The sequence below is a fragment of the Pyxicephalus adspersus genome, chromosome 4 (assembly GCF_032062135.1).
Source record: "Pyxicephalus adspersus chromosome 4, UCB_Pads_2.0, whole genome shotgun sequence".
Lineage (NCBI taxonomy): Eukaryota > Metazoa > Chordata > Amphibia > Anura > Pyxicephalidae > Pyxicephalus > Pyxicephalus adspersus.
The window spans coordinates 8,017,339-8,044,260 of NC_092861.1; the positions used below are offsets into that span (position 1 = coordinate 8,017,339).

The 26,922-nt window shown below is 40.1% G+C and overlaps 1 non-coding gene and 1 pseudogene across 1 annotated transcript; both read right to left on the minus strand.

The window, feature by feature from the left end:
• Nucleotides 1-859: 859 nt before the first annotated feature.
• LOC140330270 (U2 spliceosomal RNA) lies at nucleotides 860-1,076 on the minus strand (annotated as a pseudogene).
• Nucleotides 1,077-21,181: 20,105 nt separating this feature from the next.
• Nucleotides 21,182-21,362, minus strand: LOC140330253 (U2 spliceosomal RNA). Its single transcript, XR_011920719.1, has one exon. It is a non-coding gene; the product is annotated as a U2 spliceosomal RNA (small nuclear RNA).
• Between the last annotated feature and the right edge of the window lie 5,560 nt (nucleotides 21,363-26,922).

Sequence of the window (26,922 nt, forward strand, 5' to 3'; positions counted from 1 at the left end):
AAAAAAAAATACCTTTTGTTTCTTGCAAAAAAAAAAAAGGATATTTTCAAGCTTTACTTCAAGCTTCTTTGTAAGAATCTCCTCCACCAGGTCTTTCAGGCTTAGTAGCCTACTTTTGGCGACGATCTTGAAGGAGTTCATAATCTTCGGCTCCCCTGGGCCGGGTCCACGAATAATACCGCCTTTCCGTCCAGTCTCCATCTGCATAAATGCAAATTACCTTACCTTACCTAAGGAAAAAAAGAAAACCAACCATACGGCCCGAAGGTCCCATGGGGGATCGCTTCTCTGCGCTTTCGGGTGGTGCCTACCCCTACAGCAGCATGGGAGGAACCCACAGGAACCCCCCAAGGCCGAGGCGGCTGGCCACCCTACTTGCTAGCTCTTTTGACTCAGAAGACAAGTTTTCCTGATCTGAGCCAAAAGGCCGAGAAGCGATAACCCATTAAGGGCCCCAAGTGGGCCTGCCCCCGTGGGCCCAGTATGGGCCGGTCGAAGTGAGAGGAGAGGCCAGCTGTGTTTCCCAGATGCCCAGGCACACCTGGCTGGCAGGTGCCCGCCTCAGCATCCGCCTGTTTTGCATGTCCCCGCCTCCAAACGCCAGTCCGCCCGGGCACCGCCGCTCCAAGGAGAGAGCCTTGGTGGGCTTAAACCTGGGCTGATGTGCTTCGAGCAAGCAAGGGGGAGGGAGGGCTTGCCTGCCTGAAGCATTCCTCTGAGGTGGATCCCAAATCCCCAAGCAAGGCCAAAGGTTTGCCAGTCAGATGTGACATCTGGGCGTTTGCAGCCATTTCTTGCCATTTGCAGCCATTTCTTCCGGAGGATTTTGCCTTGTTCTGTCTTTGGAGTACCATAAAGGGAGAGTTGCACCACTCCTTGAAGCACTGCAATACCAGGGCGATGCGTGGAGTGGACCGAGCAAGCTCTACTTCCATCCCCTAGTTCTAAAAATCCATTTAATATATGGTCCCCAGATTGGGGATGTATCAGATATTAAACTGATAACAGTTTTTTTGTTTTTTTTTACATTTTTTATTAAGACTACACGTTTGTCCTCAGCTCCGCCAAAGAACTATATGTGCCTTATCCTCATAAAAAATAATTTTATTTATTAATAACTAATTAAAATAAAAATTTTAGGTAAGTATTTCCATCTTTATATTTTTCTCCTTTTCTAGGTTCTTCTTTCTTTCTTCCGAAAAAAAAAAAACACCTCACTCAGGTAAGTAATCTCTCTTCTTCTTCCATTCTCAGAATGTTATTCCACATTTGAAAATTCCATGACTTACTTGCCTCTTTCCTTCTCTTCTCCTTCTTTTCCAGCTGGTAGAAAGGCACCATCTCAGCTATCTCCAATTTACTACAGTCAATGGTTTCTATTTCCTCACTTTTGTACAGATATATATTTCTTATTTTCCACAATGCTGCTTTAATACAATTGATCATAATCCAGCATACTTCTGCTTGTTCTTTCTTTTCGGGACCTCCTATGCCATACAATATTGAATCTTGTTATAATCTTCCACATTTGAATTATGGGACCACACATTTTCCACACATCCTATGCAAATTTGCAACTCCAAAATACGTGTGCTATGGTTTCTTCCTCTTTACATCCTTCTCTTGGACTGATTGGGTTTTTCCCCATTTTCCTTTTGTATTGAAATAATCTAGTTGGAAGGCACTCATGTACTGTCTGCCATGCTAGATCTTTTAAATTATTGGACAATTTTGGCATGTTTATTCTTTCCCATATTTTCTTTGTTAGCTCCTCTGAGAAATTATTTATCCCGCAGAGCTGTTATTTCTTTTCTCTTCCTTTCCTGATCTTTTTGGCATCTAGTAACCAGTCCACGTCAATATCTTCCAGACCAAAATCTTTTATTACTTTCTCTATAATTTTATAGTGTCCAGTTATGTCTAGACACCATGGTACATTTTTTTTTCATTTGATACCATCCTCTTTTTTTAAAAAGATAGTCTATTTCATATTTTAATAAATAGGACCAGTCATTTTCACCTTTCCTTACTGTTTTCAAACAGAGAACAAAAAAATGATACCAAAGAAACTCCTTCAGGTCTGGTATTCCTTTTCCCCTTTTCCCAGAGTTTCTGCATATATGTTCTTTTTAGTTTTTCTGCTTTCAAATTCCACAAAAAAACATATATTTTCCTTATAAACTTTTTAATCTGTCTGTCACTCAGTGGATACAGCAATCCTAAATACAGCAGTAAAGGCAAAATCACACTCATTATTATTAGGGTCTTCCCGGTCATTGTTAAACTCCTCAAACTCCAGAACTCTAGTTTCTTCCTCACTCTTTCCAATAATTCCTCCCAACTTTGTCGTCCATCGTTCAGCTCATCAAATTTGACTCCTAGTATTTTCACCGCTTCCCTTTGTACTTAATCTTTATCTTGGCATGTGCCCATTCACCGATTATCAAACATCCACATTTGTCAGTATTCAGCTTGAACCCCGACCCTGTACAAAATGCTTCTGTGACCCATAGGGCCCTCCATATTGCTCTATGCGATGTACAGAAAATTGTTACATCATCCATGTAAGATATTGATTTGACTTCAACTCCATCGCTACCCGGTAGCATTATTCCTTTGATTACCTTGTCCTTCCTGATAGTATTCATTAGTGGCTCTAGGGCACAGATGAATAGAATTGGCGAGAGTGGACAACCTTGTTTTACTCTGGACCCCATTGCCACCTCTTCTGTCAGAAAACCGTTTATTAATACTCTGCCCATTGTTTTGTTGTATATGCTTTTTAATCGGTTCACCATTTCTACCGTGAGTCCCATTACTTCTAACGTCTTCCATAGATATTGATGCAAGACTCTATCAAAGGCTTTTTGGAAGTGTGAAAGTATATAGATTATATACTAGCCTTAGGTAAAGTGAGAATTAACTCAAACTATATTATTCTGTTTTAAAATGACTAACTCAGTTATTTGTGTTCTTTACTTCGGTTCCTGGAGGCACCTTGGCCTTGCACCTGGTCAAGTGAAACCAGATAAGAAGACCATAGAAACTGCCAGCAGATAAGGAGACCATGGAAACTACAACCCCCTCAAGAAAACCAATTACAAGTGGAATGTACAGTGGCAGTAAAAAGCAAAATAATAATTAGTCTGTCTCCAGGCAAATTAAAGAAGAGACCAGCCCAGAATTGGATGACCGGTGACGCAAGGAACTGAAGTAGATAAAATATAGATTTTTGCTTAAGTTTTCAGAGACTCCTTTAGACAGAGGAAAGGACAGTCCTAACCTCTATTGCCTTGTCTGTTGTGAGTTTCCCACGCGTGAATAAAACCTTGATTCTTTTACTATACCTCAGAAGTTGTCGTGAATAATTGTCAACTTACCATTGATAGAAGTCTAGAGTAACCAACGCCAAATCTTGCTCTCTGCTTGAGAACCATGCAATAGCGTCTTTTACTAGATTTAGGTGTTCATGTATGTTCCTTCCTGGCACACCACATACCTGGTTTTGATGTATTATTTTTGTCTATTACTTTCTTAATTCTATTTACCAACAATCTTGCATATATTTTATAGTCAGCATTTAATAAGGTTATTGGTCTCCAATTACTGAGATGTTCCATATCTCCTTTCTTCGGTAGTAGTGTTATTATTCCTTTTCCCCAGGATGCTGGCATCTGGCATGTTTCATGGGCTTCTTTGACGACCTCCACCAGATCCTTTCTTATCACGTCCCAATATCTTTGACAAATTTCCACCGGTAGTCCATCACCACCTGGTGCTTTGTTTTTCTTACATTCGTTTAGCGTTTTAAAAACTTCTTCACTATTTTTTTCAAATTCCAGTTTCCCTTCCAGTTTTACGTAATATTCTTGTACAATTTTTAATATTTTGGTTCTTTCTGTGTGTCCATGAAGTTTTTTGATTGCTTATTTGTGCAATAGACCCTTTTTGAAAAAAAATCTAGAGCACTTTTCTCCTTTTTCCAATTTTTCCATTTTTGCTCTATTTATGATTTTCTTCCCTTTTTCATAAATCTCTTTTTTTTTCTGTTCCACCTTCTCTAAAGAATCCTCCACTCCCACTCCATACTGCTTCAAGTTTAGCAGTGCTTGTCGTTTGATGTTCAATTGTTTGAACCAGTTCTTCCTCCTCATCCCTTCTTTCCTCCCCTCTTCTTTGAAAAAATTCCTAGTTTTTCTTCATTACTTCCCACCATTCAGACTTACTTTTGTAATATTTTTGTTTTCCTCTTATTTCCTGATACCTCCTAATGAATCTTTCTTTTATTCCAGGGACTTGTAGGAGTTCGGTGTTCATTCTCCAAACCCCCGGACCTCTACTTGATCCAGGTAAGTATATTCTGCCTTTTATTATCTTATGATCAGAGAAAACATTATCTTCCAATTGCATTTCTTTAATTTCGATTTCTTTTTCCACTAACAAGAAGTTAATCCTTGACCTGCATCCTCTTGCCGACCACGTATGACCCGGCTTATTTCCTTTTTTGCTTTTCCATCCGTCTTTCAGTGCAAAATCTTGTATCAGTTCACCTAATATTTTGGAGGACTTATCTGATTGTCCCTTCTTTGTAGTTTCTCTTTCTTCTCCCGGCATCACGCAATTAAAGTCTCCAGCGATAATCATGCGTTCTGCACCTGAGATAAAGCGTTTTTGTTTTTTTGCTGGTCCGTATATGACAAAAACTCTAAACGGTTCCCCTCCGAACTCCGGAGTCACCAATAGTGCTCTACCCGGGACCACTTCTTGAAAAGATTTAAGTATTATCTCTGGATTTTTAATCAGTACTCCCACATCTGTGGATTTAGTTGTCTCCGAACCACACCGATTGGCCCATTTTCTATTCTTCTCTCAAAAATTTGTAGTCCATATGAAACTCTAAACCACATTCTTGAAGACAAAAAATGTCCCAATCCGTATTTGTTAAATCACAAAATGCTACTGTTTTCTCCCCATCTCTTATTTTCTTTTAGGGTGACAACACTTCTTTTTCTCCTGTTTCCGTTTCATACGAAGATATAATTCCTTCTTCCTTCTCTTTTTTTGCCTCCAAAGTATCTTCAGATGCCGATGAACACTCCATTATTTCCTCTTCTTCTTCAGGTTGTCCTCCTTTCCCTCTTTTTTCCTTTCCTTTCCTTCCTTCCTCCAACCTCATCTTTTTCCACTTCAATTCACCGCGCTTCATTTTCTCCATCCTCCGAGTTTCTAATCTTCTCTCCTCCTCTGTTTTCCAGTTTCCTACTTTCCTCCCAATTGCTGGGCTAACAGCTTCTTCTATGCTTTCGCTCACTTATCCTTTTTCTTCCTTAGGTCTTTGTTCCGCACTCTCACTTCCATCTTTCCCCAGCCGCCTCCACTGCTGGTACCACCGGCACCACCTTCTGGTCCGTCGTCACCGCCACTGCCTTAGCCGAAGGTAAGTTTTTTTTTCTTCAAATTTTGTTGTCATCCTTTCTTTTCTTATTTCAGCATATGATTTCTTCATTAGTTCTTTATACAGACATTTCTTAAAAGGATGTGCGCTTCTCCATTGCATAAAATCGCTTTTTTGTATACCGTGGAATTGTGACCTGATTCTCCACATTTTCTACAGCTTTGCCTTTCTGCTTCACAGTTATCTTTTTCTGTGATAAAACTACCCACATTTTGTGCAGTAATTTGGCATTCCACTGTAGAAGAGTATCCCTCTGTCTCTTCCCAGAAAGAACACTGGGGGGAGATGTCTCAACTTCCCCTCCTGATATTGTAATTTGACTTGGAATCTGTACTTTCCGTTCCATATCCCTTCTGAATTTTGAATTTGACCTTTAGGTTTTACCTCTGCACAATATCTTCTTAAAAATAGAAAAATGTCCGATTCTGGCACGAAGGGATTGTACATTTTTAACGGTCACTATCACATCATCAGCTTCATTCAGTATCCGGAAGGTTAGCCCTTCTAGATCTTCATTATTAGAATTCCTCCGTAGATTTCCTATAAATTTGTTATAATCTTCCAACTTAATAAAGGCTAAGAAGAATTCACCTTTTTTATGATCCTTTTAAACAAAAAATTTCTTCTCTTTTGGCTTTCAGAATCTTAAAACAAACTTCATGCAAAAAGAACTTCAAAGTAAATTTATCCGAATAAAAAGAAATTTTATTCAAATTTTCAAATCAAATTTTTCAAACTAATTATTATATTATTATATCAAATAATATTAAATCAAACTAATTATTATATCAAATTTTTTACCCTCGGCTCGGCTGAGTCAGGGCCAGTGATCCTTGGACCAAGACCCATCACAGGAAAAGAAAACTGAAAAGAAGTAATTACCATAAAGAAGTACTTTCCATTTTTCAACTTGCCATATTTCCGAAGCCTTCTGTAGACCAAACACAATTCGGTCTTGCCAGAAATAAGTATGCAGAAAACTTAAGCCCAACCTGACACAGTCCTGTACAGTAATATCATCTCTCTTGAAAACTAAAATTCCCTGCGCCTTCCAAATAGCCAGCTTCATAGCATTCAGGAAGCACCACACAGTTTTAAAATCTTTCTGGGTCAGACCTTCCCCAGATAGAACCAACTCATTACAGAAAAACCCAGACCAGCCCATCTCCTTAAGATCTTCGCGACTCTCCTCCAGACCTCCTGTGCAAAAGCACAGTTCCACATAATATGCATGATGGTCTCATCCTCCCCACATCCGGTTCTCGGGCACCGGGGAGACCTAACTAAACCTCTTCTGTGTTGAAATGAACACGTGGGGAGACACTCATTAACACAAGCCCAAGCAAGGTCCATTTGGTCATTAGCCAACCACGGGACGAAGACTCTTTTCCACACATCCCTAGCTTTCCACTCAGGGAAATTACACACGTTGCAAACAGTGTCTTCACAAATTCGAGCCAGAACGGCCTTGTGTCTGCCCAGTATATGGTAGTCCACATGCTGTAATCGATATTGTTGTACAAACTTCTCTATGATAATATAAAACGTTGAGGGAATACATCTATATGGTTTCCTCAAGTCTAGACGAAACCATTTATATTTTCGGGTGAAAAAAACACATATGATATGATATTAACGAAATCACTGAGTTTCGAGTGGTTATACTCACTCAGATTGCCCATTACAAAAGCTAAGTATTTGGCACCAAGAAACCTCTGGAGGTCCGGAACTCCCCTTCCTCCATTGGCCTTGGATTTATACATGTCAATTCTTTTTAGCCTTTCCATCTTAGACTCCCATAAAAAAAATAAAAAATTATTTAGTTTCTTAAAAACCAAAACAGGTGGATAAAAAACCATTGCAGGGTATAAAATCAGTGGTAAAATGACTTGTTTAAAAACCACGATTTTCCCTTCCAATGATAGTGATCTTATTTTCCAGAAATCCAACTTTTTTTTGACCCTCTCCAACAAGGATTCACAATTTTTTTGGCACACCACATTAGAAAACCAAATTCCCAATACTTTGCATTCTGCAACAGTCTGTAACTCCTACAATCACTAACAATGTCCCTTAGCAGGGAAAGGGCATCAGCAGTTTTCCTACCCGGAACAGCACAAAATTGATCTTCTCCAATCACCGATGTCACAACTCTTTTCAGCCTATTTGCAAGAGCTTTGGCGTATATTTTGTAATCAACATTTAGAAACGTGATAGGATGCCAGTTTTCTAACTTCTCCTTATCACCTTTTTGAAAAATTAAAGATATGACGCCTTCCCTCCACGACCGGGGGAGTCTATCACACCTCACAACCGCATAAATCACCTTCATAAAATCTTCTTTTAAAATGTCCCAAAATTTTTTATAAAATTCAGCTGGAAGGCCATCATTACCAGGGGTTTTTGCACTTGTACACTCACAGATCACCCACCAGATTTCAGACTCCTTCAAGTCTGACTCAAAAAAGCCTTATCAGGATCTATAAAACAGCTCTCAATTTTATCTAAAAAGAACAACTTGAGACATTCATCTAATTTCTTCTCGGAAAACAACTGGTCGTAAAACAACACCACCTTGTCCATCTTCTTCACACACTCCATTTCCCCATCAATAGTCCCCAAGAAGTCCTTATTACTCCTAATTTTTCTAAAAAAGAAACGAGAACATTTCTCGTCTTATTCAAGCACTTTCACCCGACTATTGAAAATAATTTGTTTACCTTTCTCGTTTAGAATATACTTGGATCTCCCTCTTAGTCTCGGCAATTTCTCCCTCCACCTCTATGCCTATGCCTTTCAATAAATAACAAGATTGGAGTCTAGCTTTTAAAACAACATTTAAGCTCATCCCACCACCGAACAATATGCGATATATGACTGCATTCAGCTTTCCACTCTGAGTATAAATTTCTAAATTCCAGACAGACATCTTCCTCACATAAAATCTGTGTGTTTAGTTTCCAGTAGCTAGATACTTTCCTTTCACTAGAACCGGGGCTCACAACACACTCAACACTTTTATGGTCCGAAAAGCCATTCACTTTACTCATAAAATGACTTAACTTTAGCCCCGAGGAGACAAACAAATAGTCCAAACGGGACTCAACATGTCCATTGGACCACGTCCAAAAATATTGTTTATCCTCACCACAAATTGCCCATGCATCCTCCAAACCATTGGACTTCAGGATCTCTTCAATCATTCTGGCCGACCCGTCTTGTTTCCTCCCACCACCTGCTCTAACTTGGTTTTGGTGGCAGCGCCATCCTTCTGTCTATCTACCCCTAGACTACCTTGTTTTTTGGTGGCAAAGCCAACCTTCTGACTGTCTACTGTTGTCCCACAATTCAGGTCGCCACCCATGATCAGCGGGTCACATCTCACAAGGAAGAGACTAAGATCTGCAAACAAATCCATTCTTTCATCTTTCTTGGTCGATGCACAAACACACAACACTTTGATCACAAACTCATCCTTTTGCAATTTCACAAGTAAAGCTCTCCCGGGATGTATCTCTACTTCATCTAATTTCTGCCAGTTCCCTCCCCATAGTATTCCAACTCCAGTGTTCTCGTTCCCGCCAGAGAAGGTGCAGCCATATTTCCGAGGATACTTAAAATCAGCATAATCTAAACTAAAACCAATCTGACACTCTTGTAGAAAAATGATGTCGAACTTCTCGCAATCAAAAAAATCAAACAGTGCAGTGCGCTTATTTACGTCATTAATCCCTCTGACGTTTAAGGATATAATTTTAAACTGCAGACTGCCTCAGAGGACCCGGACTACTCCCATCGTCCTCTGTGACTGGTGTATAGGTATCTAATATCGCGGATGGCAATGCAACACACACTGCCTCCGAACTATCATCTATAACGAAGGTGTCAGAATCCTCAGATGAGGATTACACCACCAAAATAGAACTTTCTAAGTCCTCACCACTTTCTTCCATGGTGCAACCAACTCTTTTACTGTTACAATCCTCAGTATCGCCCATTTTCTGTATTTTGTTTCTAGGATCCACTTTCATGTGGTCCTCTCTTTCTCATCCCATTTCTAGGGGAGACACAACTCCACTCTTCTCACCATTATCGATTTCCATATCATTTGCACCAGGAAGTTCCCCAACAAGGGACCTCAGAGCACCCAAAACCTCTGGTGCAACTTGATGTTCTGTTAAACTCGCATTCGCAACTTCAGTAATCACCTGTATAGAATTTCCCACCACCACATCTCCACTTGGGTGCAGTCTCACAGGCTTCAATATGGCCATGCTCCTCTATGCATTCAACTGCATTTTTCACCTTATCTGCCTCCACCTTTCCCACTGGGCAATCCTTTCTCTGGTGGATAGAATCCACACAGTCGTGGCATCCATCACATTATCCAGTCTTATGACCGTTTTGCCTGCAGCTCTTACAGTAATTAGGCATCCCGTTAAAGAAAAGAGAGCCCCGTTTTCTCCCAATGGAAAAAACAGGGGGGGGAGTTAGAATGCCCCCTTCCTGGTTGTCATCCTTTTTAAAGGAAACTAAAAATTTCCTTTTCCCGTTCCAAATGCCTGATTCTCCCATGACCTCTCCTTTGTATTCAACTTTATCACAAAACTTAAATAAAAATTCTGCAATATCTTCTTCCGTTACGAAGGGGTCGTACATGTGCACCACCACCATACGTAACCCAAACTGAAACGGGCGCAATCTAGTACCCTTAAAGGCAGGATCGCTCCGCCTAGCCTTGTATCTTTTAAAAGCATTTGTACACGCCAAAATATTATTAAACGTGAAATCATAAAGCCCTCTACCCTTGAAGGCTTGGGCACAGCGAATATTTTCCTTGCTGACCCCACAAATTTCTAAAAACAATTTTTGAAAAATAAATCTGATGTCTTTTACCTCTCTCACCGAGGGGTCCACCAGTACCCTAATGGTGTCCTTGATCCATTGTTGATCAAAGGAATTAGCGTCTTCCATTGCTCCTGGAAAACTAAAAAGGGTAAAACAAAAAAAGAAACCAATAAAATCCTGGCAAAAGCACCAGACCTGGTGCAAAAAAAAAGGAAAGAGGACTTCCGGCGCCTCGCGAGCCGGCAGCATGTGAAAGCGGCTCCACTCACCTCCGGGATCCCGCGATAGAAAACCGGCACAATTGTTCCTCTCCTGCACGCAGCGGCTCCTCGGCTTACCGGAGGCCTGGATGGACCAATTCCTAGAGCGCTCCTCCGTGTCTGCAAGCCAGGAATCCATGGGCAAGAAAGACAAGATCAAGGCCATTCCTTCCAAAATGGCCACCGCGTCTTCTTCAGCACGTGCATACACCACTGTCTCCTCACAGGTACACCCTGCTGATCTTTCTGATCTCACCCAGCCTACACAAATAGCTGATGCAGTGGCAGCATTAATTAAAAGCCTACATTACAGGAAGCTATTGATGCTTCAGTACAAAAAGGAATACTATCTTTGAGGAAGGATTTAAAGGAGCAGTCACAAAGATTAGATAATGCTGAACAGCGGATCACTCTGGTTGAGAATGATGTTACTTCCACCAGAGCTATTCTTTCAGTGCTAGAAAACAAAGCGCAAGCATTACAGGATAAAATAGAAGACCTAGAAAACAGATCCAGGCGCAATAACCTGCGAGTTGTAGGCCTTCCAGAGAATGTCAAACTGTCACAGTTACTTGAAATTTGCTCTACGGTGATACCACAGTTGCTGGGTCTTCAACTCTCTTATAAGGTCAAACGTGCTCATAGACTGGGTCCGGTTCGCAAAGAAATGTCTAAACCTCGACCAGTACTGGTGGCATACTCTCATTACACCGATAGAACCCGCATACTGCAAGCTTTTCGCAACCAACACAGTCTGCACTTGGAGGGTGCCTCTTTGCTCATATTTGCAGACTACTCTGCAGAAGTATCCCGCAAAAGACGCAGTTTTCAACAAGTCTGTTCCACATTATATTGTCATAAAATGCGCTTTACACTGTCATATCCAGCGGTTCTCCATTTTTCTGATGATCAGGGGCGCAAGTATTCTCTTACCTATGCTGAGGAGGCAGAGAGTTTGGTGCATACCCTACTATCTGATCAACCTTCCACTCCATCAGATACATCTTCTATTTCCCCACCATGCTCAATGGAACATTGAGGACATTGGAACATTCATTGCTTCCAGTGTACTCCCTAAAATCATCCAGGCACCCGGGGCCATCATCCACTAAGAGGATCCGTGACACCCACCGTTCTGAGCCGCTGCCTAAGGCGAGATAATTTGGAAAGATCTGTACCCTACTTTAAAGTGCCTTTTTTTTACTATGTTTCTTTTTGAAACTATACCACTAAGATTCCCGCTTACTGAGGTGTGAGCCGGCCTCACACCTCAGCAAGCGGGAATCTTAGTGGTATAGTATTGCTATGATATTGTATTGCTCTTACCAATGTTACTGACTTGGTTCGTTTGCTATTGCTCTGCGAGGAAAAAAGGAAGGACATCCTTATATACTGTCTGTCTTCCCCCTTATGATGTCTTGTCTGTCCCCTTTTGTTCTACTTTTCCTAGTTTTGGAAGCACTCACTTTATTTGGTCACAAAGTCATTATGCGTATTATGCTCTTTCTGCTTGGATTGTTTCTTATTGTCATTGTACTCTGGTTGTATTGTTTACCATCAAAATTGAGGGGTGTGACTATATGTCACTACCCCACTCACTCTTTGTATTTGCCATGTTGCTGATATATTGCAAACGGTTTAGTCGATGTGTACATGAATCCGTTATCTATATTATATGCGGATAATTTCATGGAATGTTAAGGGGTTGGGTTCCCCTAACAAGCGCATGTCTGTACTCCGTCATTTAAAGAGGCTGAAGGCAGACATTGTGCTGTTACAGGAAACACATTTAGGAGACAATGATTTTTATAGGATGAAGAAATTATGGGTCGGGGAAGTGTATGGTACCCCCTCTGCAGATCAGAAAGCTGGGGCGCTGACTCTGATCCATAGGTCTTTTCAAGGCAAGGTAAAAATGGTGCAAAGAGACTCTGCTGGATGTATTTTGAAAGTAATTATACAACTTCATGATTATGATATATCTATATATAATATATATGCACCAAATTCACCTCCACCAACCTTCTTTCAGGAAGTATGCAGCTGGTTGGCTCAAGACCCCACTCCTTACAAAATATTGGGAGGTGATTTTAATTCAGTCATGGTGCACCCTGAAGACAGGAGCTCTGGCTCGGGTATGTGCAATGTGAAAAACAAACCTCATTCAGTTTTAGCAGACTTTGTCAATGCCATGTCTTTAAATGACATTTGGCGTCAGTACCATCCCCTAGAGCGACAATATACATTTGTCTCTCAAGCCCATGTAGCCCAGGCTCGCTTGGATTATCTGTTTTGTACAGACGCTACTATGTACAGAATCGAATCACCTGAGATACATACCATGGTTATCTCGGATCATTCTCCAATCTCTATTGTAGTAAGAGATCAATACCCTAGAGGGGATTATGTCCCTTGGCGCTTCCCGTCCTATTTGATCAAAGATCCTGAATTTCAGGGGGTATTGACATCCGCATGGCTTGAATACGCCCAGCATAATGCAGCCCATAGAAATGAGCCGATACTCTTTTGGGAAGCGGGTAAGGCCTACTTGAGAGGCAGAATTATCTCATTTATGACTAAAAGGAAAAAAGAGACTCTGTCTCACTTTCTATCAGCACAACAAAAACTTAGGACAGCGCAACAGGCGCTAACTGACAACCCCACCCCGAGCACTAAGCAAATGTGGTATGAATCCAAATGTAACTTTGATTCTTGGCTTAACCAATATGAGCAGCTGAAATGTAAATATAAGTCTCTGGAATACCATAAATATGGCAATAAATCAGGCAAAATGCTAGCTAATTTGGTACGTACGGGCTATAAACCAACATATGTTCCAAAGCTGCGTTCCTCCACGGGTGAGATGGTTACTTCGCCCAAGGAAGTGAACCATTGCTTATCTCAATATTTCCAGAAATTGTATTTATCACCAGAGATGGATGTTTAGGCCGGGGCAACGTTCCTATTGACAGTAGATTTACCCTACTTACAACAAACTGACATAGATGCATTGAATGCTCCTATTACTAAGGAACAGATTTTGAGGACTACACTTACATGCACTGTACTCTACTCTTTGGGATACAGGTGTGTACTTCCGGTCTGGACAAGAAGCACATATAAAGCTTCTCTTGAAGAAAGACAAAAATCCATGTGATCCAGAGTCATACCGCCCTATTTCTCTGGTGAATATTGATGCCAAAATTTTCTCCAAAATTCTTGCGGATAGATTGGCTCAAATATTACCATCTATTATTTCCCCTTCACAAGTGGGTTTCGTTCAGGGTGGAGCTGCGGTGACTAACATTAGAAAAGTATTTGTGGCGTTGGAGAAAGTGAAACGTCAACCTGACCTAGATTTAGCTATTGTCATGATAGATGCACACAAAGCGTTTGATACAGTTGACATACCATGGCTGTTTGCGGTACTCAAACATATTGGATTCCGGGGTCCATTCCTTCAATTACTGGAGGCCATGTATGCTTCTCCAATAGCAAATATACACACACCTGGATTTTTGTCCACCCCCATCGCCCTCCATAGGGGAACTAGACAGGGATGTCCCCTGCCCCCCTTTTTGTTTAACCTCGCGCTGGAACCACTAGTCAGACATCTGGATAATACTCCTCTCTTGCACGGCATAGAGGTTCATGATAGTGAATTACGTTCCGCTTTTTTTGCGGACGATATTTTGATCTTCACCTCTAACCCCAGGCATGATAGTCATACTATTCAAAAGGTGTTTCGTATTTATGAAAGTTTTTCAGGGCTAAAAATAAATTTTGAAAAGAGTGAGATATTGTCTCTGGCCAGATCTCCAGAATTGGTAGAGAGTTGGAGAACTCATGTACCGTTTAAAGTGGCATCACACTCCATAGTATATCTTGGACTGCGTATTGGACGTTCGCCATCATCTTTGTATACATTAAATTACCCGCCCTTAATAGCCAAAATACAAAAAGAAATGAAAATGTGGGAACAATTGCCTTTGTCATTTCTTGGCCGATGCCACCTAGTGAAAATGATGTCTTTCTCTAAATTACTTTATCCTATGCAGACATTACCCCTGCTACTGACCCATGCGGATGTCAATGTTTTGAATAAGGCCTTCACGAAATTTCTTTGGTCAGGTAAACGCCCAAGGATCTCATTGACAAAATTATACTTACATAAAACTGAAGGGGGCGTGGGCTTTCCTAATGTAAGACTTTATAATTTGGCCTGTCTGACAAGACATGTTGTGGATTGGATCAGGGGGACATCCTGTTATTCCAATGTACCTCTGGAAAGAGCTATGTCATATCCATGGGACCCCTGTGCTCTATTACATTGTAAATTCTCAGTGATTCCAGCTTTTCTGCGTCACAATATATTAATCAGAGACACAGTGGTGGCATGGAAGGTGATTAGGCAACGACTCAAACTACCAGCTTGTCTCTCTTCATATCTGCCCATATGTGGAAACCCTATGTTTCCGCAAGTGCATGAGCATACAGCGTTCCAATTATGGAAACGCAAAGGTTTACTATTCATTAAAGATCTCTTCCGGACGGAAGATCTGACTAAGCTATCCTTGACGGATTTACAGACTAAATATGGTATCCCGCGATGGGCAGTTCATCCGTATTACAATCAGGTTATATCCTACCTTAAATCTTTGGTACTGCACTATGTAGATGTCTTTCACCCAAATAGCTTTGACAAGCTGCTATCATTGTCTCCTCCAAATATATCCAATATACATGTATATCTTCTGCCTACTTTTGTTAAGCCTTTATCGGTTTCCAATGTGAAAATGTGGCAAAAGGATTTCCCAGACCTAGACATAGTGGATATTGTCATAGAGGGCTACCAAACAGTTCGGCAGAGTTTAATAAATGAGGTATGGAGAGAATCCCAATTTATGTTATTACACAGGGCTTATAAGGTGTTCAGACCCTCCATTTCTACTCCACAACCCACACATTGGCATTTTCAATGCCCTAAGTGTAACTGTAATAATGCCTCTCGATCACATCGCTTATGGTTTTGTCTATTATCTCATTCCCTACCTACAGATGACTCCTGTGACCAAAAATAGAGGAACACTTTCCAGGTAAGTTAATGATTACAACTTAATTTTCTTATCACCAATATTGAAGTGTATACTTGGTCCTACATATGCCGGCATTCTATACCTTATAAATTTGTTTTATTACCCAGTGAGGTCTTGCTTAAACCAGCTGCTTTAAAGCAAAAGGAGAGAAATAAAGGGGTTAACATAGTGTACAATGTAGATATGCTCTTTCCTTAAACCTGTAAGTGAGAAGAATTAGTTAGTCCCTACCTAATCATGGAATTCCACATTGATAGTTTCCAAGCTTTTGTTGGCCTGTGCGTCCCCAGGTTTTTGCAATCTCTCAAATAGAATTCAAACATCTTGCTTAGAGCATACTTTATATACACTCTGCAGTTGGTACATAGTTTACTTTGTATAGGTATATATTTTTTATTTTCCATAACACAAGTTTCAAGCAGTTTATTGAAATCCATAGTATTTGTGCTTTGGAAGAAGGGATTTGTCCCATAATACCATATAGAATTGTTAGATGGTCCAACTTTTGTAAACCTGATTGGATTTTAAGTATTCCACCAACTTTCTTCCATACCTCTTGCGCATATGGACAATTCCACATGATATGCAAATTAGTTTGTTCTGCCCCCACATTCAACTCTTGGACACTTAGCACAAGCCACAATACCCCTTCTATGCTGGAATGCTCTTGTGGGTAGGCATTCATGCACTGTTTGCCAGGCAATGTCAAAATTTGAAACAGGTGTTCTTATTTCATTTTGCAAATTTTTTTTTAAAGTTTTATAATTCCTTTTAGATCATTTTCGATTATGAATCTTTCTAGTATTATATATTGCTTGGGTGGGATCACCAAGATTGGGCAGGTTTGATCTGGCTTATACCAAGCCCTTCTCCTAAATATATGTCCTGCTGCATATTTCAAAAGCAAGTTCCAATAGTTTTGTTTATTTGTTAAACATCTGAAACATTGGGAGAAGAAACTACCCCATAGTGCCATTCTTAAGTTTGGGGTTTCTTTACCACCTTTATTTTTTCCCTTTTGCATAATTTCCCTTTTGACTTTCTCCACAGTGGAACTCAAATATATCTATACATAATTTTGTTAGGTTGCCTTATCATGTAGTCACTTGGAGGAAAAACAGAGCTCAGGTATAGCATTAATGGCAATAAGACAGATTTTGTGACCAGAACTTTCCCTTCCAAGGTTAGTTTCCTTGTTTTCCAGAATATTGTTTTCTGAATTAAATTATTTTTGACTTTCTCCCAACTTAGATCTCCATTATTATTTGCATCAAAGATAACTCCCAGTATTTTAACTGTCTCCACAGTTTTGGTTCTAATATTTTCTTTTTGCCAATTTCCGACTGTCAAACATTCACATTTATCTAGGTTTAATTTAAACCCTGAACCCAAACAAAATATATTGGTCAGCAGCAACGTTCTATTAATTTCCGCTTCTGACGTGCAGATCATGACTACGTCATCCATATAGGCTGCTACTTTTGCCGTGACCCCACCGCCTCCCGGAAGATAGGCCCCTCTTACCAACTTCTCCTTTCTGATGAGGGCTAGCAGTGGTTCCAAAGTACAAACGAAGAGGAGTGGGGACAGCGGGCATCCTTGTTTAACCCCAGAGTTCAGCGGGATAGGTTCTGACAGATGCCCATTGATCAATACTTGACTTGTGGCCTGGCTGTAAAGAGAGAAAACACTTTGAACAAAGCTTTTTGGTAAATTCAAATTTCTTAGTACTGCCCACAAGAAATCATGAGAAACTCTGTCAAACGCCTTAGAGAAGTCCAAAGACAGCAAGGCGATCTTCTGATTTCTTTCTTGCTGGTACCAAATGATGTCTCTAAGAAAGTTTAAATTATCCTGAGCACATCTACCTGGAACTCCGCAAGATTGACTGGTATGAATAATTTTCCCCATTACCTCCTTCAGTCTTTCAACCAAGATTTTTGCGAATATTTTGTAGTCAAAGTTTAGCAATATAATTGGCCTTCAGTTCTCCAAGGATTCCAAATTACCCTTTTTCGGAATGAGAGTCACGATCCCTTTCTTCCAGGAATCTGGCAAGATGTTTTTTTCCGCTACAAACTGTAAAACAAAAATGAAATCATTCTTGATTAAATACCAGAAATTTTCATAAAACTCTATTGGGAGTCCATCAGTGCATTTATTTTTAGCAAAGCTCTTAATGGCTTTAAATACTTCTTTTTCCACTATTTTATCTGTAAATATCTGTTGATCATCGTTGTCCAATTTTAGCTCCCAATTCTTTATAGCAGTCTGTTATTGTTTTTGGGTCAATGTGCTTTTTACTGAATACATTTTTATAGAATTGTGCTTCTTTAAGTATCCCTTCATTTGTGGTAGCATTGTTTATTTTTATAATTTTTTGTTTATTTCCCATTACTTTTTTAAAGAAAAAGCGAGAGCATTTTTCATCATTTTCCAGTGTTTGCACCTTGGCATTATGTATTATTTGTTTACCTCTTTTGTTGATTTCTTTTTTTATTTTAATTTTTAAGTTGTTTATTTGCTCGCTCATTTCCATTCCCCTACTTTGTAGTTTTACAAATGTTTGTAATTGAGCATTTAAATTTCTGTACCATTTTAATTCATTTTTTAACTTCTTGTTTGCTTTCTTTTAAGAGATAATGTTTTGTCTGGGTTTTAACCCTATCCCACCAGTCTGTAATTGTTGGGAACTTCTTTTTGCTTTTTTTGGTAATTTTTGTATTGTATTTCATATCCTTTTCAAACTCTTTCCTTCTCTAGGATTGAGCCTCCATACTCCATGCCCATTGGACATACCAGGTAAGCCAATTTTGCAAATTAGTAACTGGTGGTTCAAAAGAACTGTATTCTGAAGCTCTATATCAACAAGATGTATTATTTTACTTACAAAGAGGAAATCAATTCGGGACTTTGATCGTATGTTGCCTCATGTATATCCTGGGTCCCTCAGATGGCAAATTTTCCATGCATCCTGTAACTCAAAGTCTATTGTTAAGTTTTTCAAAATCAATGAAGTTTTATCTTGTCTGCGAGATTTAAGCCTGTTCTTTTTTCAGCAGGAAGTAAACAATTGAAATCACCACAAATTACTTTTGGATTTGAGCTTACTAAAAAAAGTTGGATTGTATGCAATAATTTCTCCCTTTTATGTTTGTCAGTAGGGGCGTAAATATTCATGATGTCAAATTCTAAATTATCTTGTTTACACTTGGCTACCAAGGCTCTGCCTGGCACCACTTCTGTAATGCTCCTGATTTTAATTGTATTACCTTTAAGTAGTATGCCTACTCCGCTTGCAGAGTTTGTATTGTCTCCCGACCAGACCGATGGTCCTTTTGTCCACTGTTTTACAATAAAATTATAGTTCGCGTCATGGTCCAAAGCGCATTCCTGCAAACAAATTATAGATAAATCAGACTTTTCTAGAATATCAAAGCCTGTAGCCCTTCGTGACGGGCTCTTCAAGCCCCTTACATTTAAGGAGCCAATCTTAATTTCATTTCTCATCATGAGTCTGACTCATCAGACTCTGAAACAGCAAGATCTGCAGAAATTAGTCCGGCATCAACACTTGGCTGACCCGTCAAGTTAGATATTGAACTGAACTCTTCAATTCTGTTTGTGCCCCCTTGAGTTCCTGATGTTATCTCCCGATCTGGGGAGGTAGAGGGGGTTATTGATTCAATTAACGGAACCACAGTTACCTCTAAACTTGCCCACGTTTCCTCAGCCAACAATCTAATTGTAGGTAAACCTGTGCATTCCTCACTTGTGTTTTTCATAATTTTTTGTTGTGTACCTGTAACACTTTCATTTTTCCATTTTTTTGTACCCGTAGACTTCTCCATTTCTTCTTCCTCCTCAATCCCAACCAGTTTCCCAGAGACACTTGGATTACCTGAAAGAACATCTAATAGAACCTCTCTAGGTGTATCCGATTCTATGGGTTCTTTGGGGACACTGACCCGTTGTGCTTCGCCCGTCAGCTGCGCCGGCTCACCTGTAGCCCCAGCCTGGACTGGCAGGTCCAGCCGGGCCACCTCCGAAGCTACTGGCACTGGGATCTTCTCCACTCGATGTGGTCTACTTCCTACAGCATGTAGATGTTCTGTTGAAATGACAAATCCAGGATGTTTTTTAACAGCTTGTGCGTAGGATTTCCTAACTGTGCAATCCTTAAAGGAATGCCCAGCTTCACCACAACTATTACATATTATGTAATTCGAACAATCTTTGAAAGATGACAGTCTTGCCCGCACCTCCTGCAGGTTTTAGCTTCTTTGTTTGGGCACTCATCTGCCGTATGCCAGTATTGTTTACATATTTGGCAGTACCTTGGCATTCCTTTATAGAATACACGGTCTTTCCCCAGTAGAATAACAGAAGGGAGATGGCAAGTCCCACTGGGGCTTGTTGTATCTTGCTTCAAGATTACCTTGAAGATGTATCTACCATTCCATATTTTGTATTTGTTCGTGTCCCGCATCACAAATTTAGTTTTGTGGCAGACACGATCCAAGTAAAACAAAATTTCATCAGGTTGTAAGAATGGGTTATGTACTGTTACAGATGCAGTAATTTCCCCGCCAGTGTATAAGGTTACAAATTCCAAACCACACAATGCTGGTTCATTAATATTTTTAAGCACATTATCAAAAAAAGAATTACACACCATCTGGTTTACAAAAGTCAAAAAGAACTTGTTACCTTTCCTCTCTTGTAGGAACAAAATATTTTCCAGCTGAACCTCAAGTTTCTTGACAAGAATCTTTTATACCAGTTCCTCAAGGTCCACTATCCTACTTCTGGTGACAATTTTGAAGGAATTGGTTATCCTCGGCTCCCCTGGGCCAGGTCCACGAACGACTCCACCTCTCCGCTCACTCCCCATTTGCATAATGCAAATATGCCTTCACCTAAGAAAAAAGAAGAAAAACCATACAACCCGAGGGGTTTTATGGGGATCGCACTCTGCGCCTTCGGGAGTCGCCTACCCCAATAGCAGCATGCAGGGAACCCGAAGGAATGGCGGCTGGAACCCTACTAACTGACTCTCTTTGGCTTAGAAACAGGAAGACCTGATCATTGCCAAAAGGCCGAGAAGAGATAACCCATTGAGAGGCCCAGTATGGGCCAGTCGTAGTGAGAGGAGAGCCCAGCTGTGTTTCCCAGATGCCCAGGCACACCTGGCTGGCAGGTGCCCGCCTCAGCATCTGTCTGTTTTGCATGTCCCCACCTCCAAAACGCCAGTCCGCTCGGGCACCGCCGCCGCTCCGAGGACAAAGCATTGGTGGGCTTAAACCTGGGGTGATATGCTTCAAGCACGCAGGGGAGGGAGGGCTTGCCTGAAAGCATTCCTCTTAGGTGGATCCCAAATCCCCAAGGCCAAGGGCTTTGCCAGTCAGATGTGACATCTTACCATTTGCAGCCATTTCTTGCCATTTGCAGCCATTTCTTGCCATTTGCAGCCATTTCTTCCTGAGGATTTTGTCTTGTTCTGTCTTTGGAGTACCATATAAGAGAGTTGCACCACTCCTGGAAGCACTGCAATACCAGGGCGATGCGTGGAGTGGACCGAGCAAGCTCTACTTCCATCTCTCAGTTCTAAAAATCCATTTAATATATGGTCCCCAGATCGGGGACGTATCAGATATTAACCTGATAAGAACAGATTTTTTTTTTATCAGAAATGCATGTTATTTCCACAGCTCAGCTATAGGGCTAATCACGCTTCATCATAAAAATTTTTTTAAAAGAAGAGAAACTTTTATTCCCAATTACTTTACAAAAAAGAAACAACTAAATTTCCTGTTTCCTAAGACCCCCTAAGGATGCTATCTATTCTCCTGTTCTGATTAGAAAATTCCAAATAGCTCAGTTCCATAAGCTTTTTGCCATTCTTTCTCCCTTCCTTCTCACATCCCATTTATAATAGATATACATTTCACTCAGCACCCTTTTGATACCTTCCTGGGTGCTAATTCCTTCTTCTTTGAAAACACAGATGTTCTTGAGTTTCCATAACACCACTTTCATGCATTTAATTATGATCCATTGTATTCTTTTCTTCTCAGCATTATCTGCCCTTCCAAAACCGTATAAGACTACTTGATGATCTATTCTGTCTAGACCAGTCAGAAATTTCAACAAAGGTCCCACTTTCCTCCACATTTCTTGAGCAAAGTAACAATTCCACATTATGTGGACCGTTGTTTCCGTCTGTTGGCAGTTCTTCCTGGGACATTTGTTTTCCTTGCAATAACCTCTTCTATATTGAAAGTCTTGCATTGGTAGGCATTCTTGCACTACCTGCCAGGCCATATCCTTAAGATCGTTAGCCAAATAACCAGCATTAACTTTACTCCAGATCTCTTTGGACTGCTTTTCCATGTACCATGAAACTCTCTTAGGTATTTCTTCAATCACCAACCTACTCTTTAACCTTTTTACACTTTCCACTTCTTCCTTTTTTAATCCTTGTAATTTAAAGGTTCTGATACACTTCTCCAGCAAAGCATAATGTTTAGGGGGTACTAATAAAGTGAGCTTGTTTAAATCCAACTTGAACCATCCATATTTTCTGAACAGATCACCAACGGCGTATCTCACAAAAAAACTCCATGTATTTTGTTTCTCTATAGTGGTCAGACAGTTACAGAAGTAGTTTTTCTTATTTATTCTTATTTATGTATTTCTTATTTATTCTTTTAATGTTTAGAATTTCTTCAGCGTATTCCATCCCCACATATAGCAACCTAGGCAACACAATGCTCTTAATTATCACCCTCTTTCTTTCCATTGTCAAGGACCTCAATCTCCAGAGTTCTAATACTTTGGTAAATTTATCTTCTAGAGTTTCCCAGCTTCTTTTTCTTATACTTTTGTCGAAATATATTCCTAGGATTTTAATCCCCTCCTCTTGTGTTTTGCATTTAATTTCTGCTCCTTTCCAGATTCCTGTTATATACCAGTCACATTTTTCTTTAGTTTGAAACCTGACCCTGCACAAAAGATTTCAGTTTGCCAAAGGGCTCTATTGACTGCATTTGCATCTGTACAGAGAATATTCACATCGTCCATGTATGCAATATTTTTTATGGACCTTCCATTTGCTCCTGGAACCGGTACTCCTCTGACCACTTTGTCTTTTCTTAGTCTTTCCAATAAGGGTTCAATTACACAAATAAACATCAAGGGTGAAAGCGGGCATCCCTGTTTTAACTCCTGCCCCTAAATCTATCTCTTTGGTTAGGAAACCATTAACTAAAACTTGACTTGTATTAGGTTGATCAACCTTTCTGGAAAGCCAATTTCACCTAAAACTTTCCACAAAAAACTGTGATCCACCCTATCATATGCTTTGGAAAAATCCAAGGACAAAATTGCCAACCTCTGTTTTCTCTCCTCCTGATACCAGAGGATGTCCTTTACAAGATTCAGGTGATCTTGAATCCGTCTTCCCGGTATTCCACAGATTTGATCTTCTCCTATAACTTCCATTATCCTTTTCTTAATTCTAGTTGCTAACACTTTCGTAATGATCTTATAATCTATGTTCAGTAGGGTTATCGGACGCCAGTTCTCAAGATTTGTTAAATCTCCTTTCTTGGGAAGTAAGGGTACTACCCCTTTCTTCCATGACCTTGGTTATGTTTTCTTCAAAAACTTCTTTATAAACTTCCATCAGATCTTCCTTCATTATTTGCCAGTTTCTCTGATATAGTTCCAAGGGCAATCCATCACTGCCTGGTGTTTCCCCCTTTCCCCTCTTTAATTGCTTTCACAATCTCCTTTTCAGTTATCGACTCTTGTAATTCTTTTTGCCCTTCGGTACCTAATCTTTTCTCCAAAATTTTGATAAAATCCTCTGTCAGAGATGCATCTACTTCTTTTTATGCGAACAAGTCTTGATAGAATTTTTGTACTTAGAGTTTCTCCACAATCTTTTCCTTTCCATTAATGTTTCTGATCTCTTGTTTCCTTGTTGGAGCTCTCTTGAAGAAAAATCTCGAACACTTTTCATCTTGTTCTATTTTATCAACTGTAGCTTTATAAATTATCTCTTTTCCTTTCTTTTTGATCTCCTCTGCTATTTCCCCTTTAACTTGGTTAATCTGGCTATCCACCTCCATTCCCCATGCTTCGAATTTCCTTAACGTTTGTAATTTTGGTATTAAGATGTTTAAACCATTTTCTCCTCTTCTCCATCTCCATTTTCTCTATTTTTAGAAAAAACTCTCGGAGCTCTACTTTAGCTCATTCCCACCAATTGACCACTCTCTTAAACCTCCTTTTTTGTCTTCTTAGGTAACCATAAAAACTTTAAAATTTCCCTTGTATTTCCCGACTTTCAAGCAAGGAAGTATTCACTCTCCATACTCCCTTCCCTCTTTTTTCCCCAGGCAAAGTTACCCTTATTTTTAGGATCTTATGATCCGAAAATATGTACTTTTTGAACAGAAGCAAAAATCAATACTTGATTCATTATACTTATTTGCCAATGTGTATCCTGGATCTTTTTTATGGCTTAACCTCCAGGCATCTTCAAGATCACAGTCTCTTATTATGTTGGACAAAACCGTACTTGTCCTGTCTTTATTACTGGTGCTCCCACTTCCTCTCTCTTCATCTTCTAAGATGGTATTAAAGTCTCCTACCATCAACACGGGGGTTGCCCCTTGTATAAAATTTTGTATTTCTTCCAGAAAGACTGCCCTTTCTTGTTTTTTAGCAGGTGCATAAATATTTAGTACTCTGAACTCTATTTCTGCCTGTTTGAAGTGCGCCATCAAGGCTCTCCCGGGCACCAATTCTTCAAAGGCTTTAACCTCTAGATTTTGTCCTTTTATTAGTGTTGTGACACCTCTCACTTTACTTTGATTATCTCTAGACCATAATGATTGTCCAAAAGACCAATCCTTTCTCAGCTCTTCATAATTTTGATCATGCTCAATGCCGCATTCCTGTATACAGCATATTTCAAACTCTTGTAAACTTAAAAAGTCAAAAAAAGAAGCCCTTTTCTCTGGGCTCTTTATACTTCTCACGTTGAGTGGGAGTATCTTTAAATCATTCATGATGAGGTATCAGAAATATCCTGTTCCGTTGATGACAGCCCACTTAACACCGGCTGTAATCCACTCATTCCATAGCTTTGTATCTCCTCACTTAGAACGAGTCTAGCCTCCATCCTTCTCCTGGAATTTACTTCTTCTTCTTCCTCCTCCACTATGGCTCTTTTACCCTCAGGGGTAAGATTTTTTCTCTCGACTACAGCCGAAGACCTTTTGGGTTTATTCTACTGCACCACCAATCTCCATCTCCATCTCTCTTCCTCCTTGTGCCCCCAAATCCTTATCTGTTCCACTTATTATTCCCTGTTTCTCTTTATTACCTTGTTTGGGGTCCAAAGGCCCCTGATCCTCAGGTATCATTTAATTCTGACTCTGACTCTTTATTTTTCTTTTTGTTCATTTTACTCCGTTCTCCATGTTGACCCTCTTGGCTATTTTGCGAGTCTTTTGATTATTTTCTCCTTTTTTGTGTTTTACTTAACTGTGTCTGCGTAAGACTTCCGCACGGGGCAGGTGCCAAACTTGTGCCCCTCCCCTTTGCAAATGCTGCAGACCATACTTCTTTCACATTCTATGGTTTCATGTCCAATTTGACAATATTTCCTACAATATTTTTCTTTGCAATTTTCTTGGCTATGCAAATATTGTTTACACGGTCTACAAAATTCAGGCATCCCAGGGAAAAACAGGAAACCCCCGGTCTCTCCCCAAGTTGAAACTTGAAGGTGGGTATTTCAAACTTCCCACCCCTCCGGGGTCTAATTTGAATGTATTAATATTTCCCATTCCAAATTCCTGGAACAGTCTCTAGTTTTCTCATAAACCGAATTGAGGAACAATACTGCAGCAAGAAACATTCAATATCTTCTTTCTTTGCAAAGGGATTGTAAACGTGGACTACTAGGGGAACTTCTGCTTCTGCATATAAAATGTACACAGAGATCCCCTTGTATTTACTGTCATTCGTTCTTTCTTTAAGTTTTTGCAAAACCTTCCGACATACTCTCATTCCGTCCAAGGTTAAGATAAAATCACCAACCTTATGATCTTGCAAACAGACAATCTGTTTTTCAGTCAGACAAAGATCCTGTTTTAAGATGATTTTCACAAGATCTTGCACCTGGAGCTCGGCCCTCCTTTCCTCCGCAATTGCAAAACGAAAAGAATGCCTCATCTTCTCATCCTTCGGTCCCGGGTAGAAGACTTTAACTCCAGTGCCAGTTTCTGCATTCTCCAACTCATCTTCAAAATGCTTCTTCCAAAAATAACTGCTCCAAGAAAAAAATCCTGCGCAGCAATCGCCTTCCGTTAGGTATATTCCAAAACAGCTCACTCTTTCAGCACACTTGATATTGGCCAAAAGGTCAAGAAGCGATAGCCCATTAAGGGGCCCAAGTGTGCCTGCCCCTGTGGGCCCAGTATGGGCCAGTCGTAGTGAAAGGAGAGGCCAGCTGTGTTTCCCAGATGCCCAGGCACACCTGGCTGGCAGGTGCCCACATCAGCATCTGTCTGTTTTGCATGTCCCCGCCTCCAAACACCAGTCCACCCGGGCACCGCCGCTCCGAGGACAAAGCATTGGTGGGCTTAAACCTTTTTGGGGATGCCAAATCCCCAAGGCCAAAGGTTTGCCAGTCAGATGTGACATCTGGGCATTTGCAGCCATTTCTTCCTGAGGATTTTGTCTTGTTCTGTCTTTGGAGTACCATATTTTTTTTACATTATTATTCAGATAACACAATAACCCTCAGCTTTGCTAAAGGGTTTCTTGTCTTATCATCTTTATAAAAACCAATAAATTATTTATGTATTTTACAATAAAAGAAAAAAAAAGTTATTATTTTTTAAATATTTACATTTAGTTTTCTGATTTTTCCTTTTCAGGTTTTCTACTTCTCATTTGTTTTCCTGAGTAAGTCTTTTCCTTTTCCTTTCTTCTTTCAACAGAATTACATTCCATTTTCTTAGATTCCATACCTTGATTGCATCTTCTTTCCCTCTTTCCTTTTTTTCCAACAAATAGAAAGGTACCATTTCAACCAGTGCTAGTTTACAACAATCACTTTAATTTCTTCTTTTTTAAATATACATAAGTTTCTGGTTTTCCAAATAGCCATTTTTATGCAATTAATCATTATCCATCCTGCCTCTTCTTTCTCTTTCCTTTTGGGACCGTTTAGACCGTACAA